Source organism: Castor canadensis, chromosome 15, assembly GCF_047511655.1.
Source record: "Castor canadensis chromosome 15, mCasCan1.hap1v2, whole genome shotgun sequence".
Taxonomy (NCBI): domain Eukaryota; kingdom Metazoa; phylum Chordata; class Mammalia; order Rodentia; family Castoridae; genus Castor; species Castor canadensis.
This window is the reverse complement of record NC_133400.1, coordinates 16,921,967-16,926,460: the sequence shown is the minus strand read 5'-3', so window position 1 is coordinate 16,926,460 and position 4,494 is coordinate 16,921,967. Positions and strand designations below refer to the sequence as shown.

At 39.8% G+C, this 4,494-nt stretch overlaps 1 pseudogene; it reads right to left on the bottom strand.

Annotated features, from left to right (window-relative positions):
* Positions 1 to 2,345: 2,345 nt before the first annotated feature.
* LOC141417722 (small nucleolar RNA SNORA38) lies at positions 2,346 to 2,503 on the bottom strand (annotated as a pseudogene).
* Positions 2,504 to 4,494: the final 1,991 nt, after the last annotated feature.

The following is a 4,494-nucleotide window of genomic DNA, read 5'->3' as shown; positions in this document are numbered from 1 at the left end:
TTTTTTTTTTTGGTAGGACTGGGATTTAAACTCAGAGCTTTACGCTTGCAAAGCAAGTGCTCTACCACTTGAGGTATTGAGCCATACCTCCAGTCCATTTTGCTCTGGTTATTTTGGACATGGGGGCTTGTGAACTATTTGCCTGGGCTGGCCTCAAACCTCGATCCTCCCGATTTCAGCCTCCCAAGTCACTAGGATTACAGGCATAAGCCACCAGCTTCTGGCTATGGTGCCACCTTTATTATAAATTAAGTGGCCATATGCTTGTGTACTTGTTTCTAGGGATACACAATTTTTCCAATTTGATGGTGTGTACATGTGTGAACATTGTCCATGTTAATCCTTGGTTTCTCTGAGTTCCCTACTCTGTCGGGAGAACTAAATGGGATACCCAGTGATGCAGCTAGAAATTCTGACCCTGGAAACTTCAGAGAGCAGTACAATCTTTTTTTCTTTTGTTGTTATATTTCAGGTACCATAGAGTACATGGAAACAACACCAACTTGGGACAGGAGTTGCCAAGGAAAGAGCCCAGAGGACGTGCCATTTGGGTGGGTCATGAGTGACGGTGAAATCTGTCATCACTTTTTATGACTGCAATCTATCATAGTACATTTCCTAGCCCAGTTTCATTTGCATCATGTTTTATCTGATTTAGAAGGATCCAGAAAGAAAGTACTGTGCTCCACACACTGGCTTGTGGGGACCCCAATGGCAGTCACCAACAAGACCTGACTCTGTGTTTGCTAGCCACAGTTACATGTCACCAGGGTTAGTCTGGGCCTTTTAAAATTTCTGCCACTGTAGTGCTACAGGATTCCTGAGTTTTACCCCCATACAGCTCCCTCCCCAAGCTCCAGCCAGCCACCAACACGTACACCAACAGACTCACCCACTCACCCCCAGCACCACCACCCTTGGAAGTGGTGAAATCCACACCACACCTGCCAGGATGATGTTGCCTCTGGGAGAAGAGCATAGGGTCTTGCACTAAATAGACACTTACTTCATAAGTATCTGGTGAGTAACATGTGAGTAACCCCATTAAGATAAGGATATAGGATCTGCTGTATGGCAAGAAATGGGAGATGGAGGCGTGGCTCAAGTGGTAGAGTGTTTGCCTAGCAAGCATGAGGCTCTGTATTCAAACTCCACTACCACTAAATAAATAAATAAAAGAAAAAAAGAAATGGAGATATCTTTATAGACAATAGCAGGTGACCTATACTTGTGATCCTAGCTACTTGAAGGCTGAGATCAGGAGGATTGTGGTTCAAGACCCCATCTCCAAAATAACCAGAGCAAAATAGACTGAAGGTATGGCTCAAGTGGTTGAACACCTGCTTTGCAAAGCCCTGAGTTCAAACCCCAATCCCACCAACTATTTGGGATTCTGGTTTTGGTGCCTTACCAGGCATGGGAATATAAAATTACTAAACATCTAGATCCATTCATCATCAAAAGTACCGACTTGGCAGCATCTGTGGAAACTCAAACTTCACATTGGTTCTTCTCTTTGGTTGTTCTTGTTTTTTGTTTTATGACAGGAGTCTTACAATGTGGTACAGGCTGAGCCAGGAACTTGTGATCCTCCTGCCTCAGCTTCCCAAGCGCTGGGACATCAGGTGTGTAGTTGCTTCACAACTTTTTGAACTTACACTTTCTCCTAGACCTTATCCTATGTCAAAAATATAGACACGCCAGATGCTGGTGGCTCATGCCTGTAATCCTAGCTAATCAGGAGGCAGAGATCAGAAAAATCGAGGTTTGAAGTCAGCCCAGGCAAATAGTTTGAGGGACCCTATCTTGAAAAAGCGTATCACAAAAAACGGCTGGTGGAGTGGCTTAAGGTGTAGGTCCTGAGTTCAAACCCTAGTACCTCAAATATATATATATAGAGAGAGATATAGATATAGCTGCAAAGATACTTAGGGAAGCATTTTTGTATTGGATAATTTTCTTTTTGGCAGTACTGAGGTTTGAACTCAGGGTCTCATGCTCGCTAGGCAGGCGTTCTACCACTTGAGTCACACCTCACCAGGCAGGGAAGCATTTTTGAAACAGAAATACTTGAAACTAGGAGAATGTCTGCTCATTAATTGGATACATTTTGTTGAACATTAATCCTATTACCAGAGACAGTGGTCACTAACAACAATCTAATAATTAAATCTCTACTCTTGTAGAGATTTTCTTTTTATTCCATCAAAGGAAGATTGAATGAATAGTTTGTGATATACCTAAGCAGTGAAATATGCCTTTATCAAAAGGAATGAGGTTTGTCACTATATACTGATTTGAAAAAGATGTTCAAGACTTTTCGTTTCTTTCTTTTTTTTTTTTTTCTTTGTGGTATGGTTGACCTTGAGCCTGCGGGGAGCAAGCTGGCCCCAGATTTCTCCACAACCACATTTCTTTGCCTCCAATTCTTACGTGTCCAAGGCTTTTCTTTTTTAACTTTTTTCTTTTTGGTGGTCCTGGAGCCTCAGGCTCGCTAGGCAGGTGCTCTACCACTTGAGCTATTCCACCAGCCCTTAGGAAGCTTTTTGAATGTATTACTTATTACACATAAATATGACAAATAAATAAAATAGACTAAAAAAGATAAAAAAACAAGTTACAAAACTATGTATAGTATAGTCTTATTTGTGTATAAAAGTTATGTACATATGTATAAATATATACATACATTAATTTTAAAATTATGGAATAATGCTAAAAAATTAATGATAATTAGTACTGGAAAGTAGAATTTCAGGAGGGAATAATTTTGCTTGACTCTATACCCTTCCATACTGTCTAAAATTTTAGCCTAAGGAATTATTTTTAAAAACTATTACAAAAATTCCATGTAAACTTGAGAGCCTGTAAAACATTAAATTTCCAGCAGGGGGTGGCAGTGGTTCTTAAATAACCCTGAGTCAGCGGTAAACTGAGGATTGGGGTCCACAGGTTTCCAATTCCAGGCCCAAATGCTTTCCTTGAATCACTAGGTCACAAAGGAAGCAAAATGCAATAACCACAGAAAGCTTAAAATGCTGTTGGAATTTTAACAAAATATTTACCATATGGCTCTTTTAATATCTCTGTGAATGCAAAATGCCTTTTCTCTCTCTGAAACTCAGTTTTCTCATCTGATAAAATCAGAGGGCTTGATGAGATTATTTTAAAAGTTTTCTTTCCCTCTCTGAAAAATTAGGCATCATGAATCAAAATCAGCATCGGAAAGAAGCAAGCCCCAGTGCCCTCTGAACTTAATTGGCTTATCAAAGAATCTGCTTTATAACCCTTAGCTGATCAGGATGAATTATTACCAGTTTATCTTAAGTATAGATCAAAGAATTCTTTTTTGTGGGGGCGGGGGAGGGAGAATGTTGGTATTTATTCAACTCACTGATGGAGAAAAAGAACTCTCCCACTCTATAAATGTTTAGCATGTGTGTAAAGGTCGTAGGCCTGGTGTTCAGAAATCATACACAGGCTTATGAAAGAATCCTCACTGGGCTGGCCAAATGAAACATCAGGCAGTTGTAGAGAAATAAACACAAGTTAATATTTAACCACCAGTATCTGTTCTTGCAGCTCTGTCCTCAACAGGAGGGGACTGAGAGGGTGACAGGGCTCTGGTTACTCAAGCAAGAAGCTGGGCTCTTTGAAGAACTTCCCCCTCGTGCCACTTTTAGAAAACATAGATAGATAGATAGATAGATAGATAGATAGATAGCTATAGCTATAGATATAGGCATATATTCTAAGTGTCTGAATCACAAAGTTCCCCAGCTTTTCCTCATACTCCAACAGCAGTCTTCTTTTTCCAGATGATTCTTTATAAATTGCAGAAACTATTTTCTTTCCTTTAACATTTGTCCAAGGTAATGCTACCAATACATGGCTGACGCAGGATTCAAACTTGTTGCCGGCTAGAAGGCTCTCACACCTGACCATGATGCTATGTGAAAGCACAGGACACATTCTATTCACTTGTTCTCCTAACACTGTGACTATCTGCAGTGAGAAGTAGTTGATAGTACATTGTATAATGAGAGTGGTTATTGTGTCACAAAGCTGTGTCTAACTCACATACACTGAGCACTCACTATGTGCTGGTCTCTGTCAGGTGCTGGGACTGAGGATGTTGAAAGAGGAATTAGACTTTATCATGTATGAACTTAAGAAACTTCTAGTTTTTGAGGGATTGAGGAACCCATTACCATTAAATAAATATAACATGAAAAATAATGAGACACAGATAAGAAAGAATAAACCCGGGCATTGCTGCAGGATGGTTAAACAAGCCTCAGTTTCTTCATCTGTAAAATGAGGACATTAATAACCCATAATAAAGGTAATTTCTGTGAGGGTTACATGACACAATACACTACCAAACTGCTTAGCATAGAACAAGGCAGACAGATGGAAAGTCTTAAAACGTTAGTTAATAATATCATCTAATAAAGCTTAAGCAAAACAAGAATCATGCATTTACAACCACAT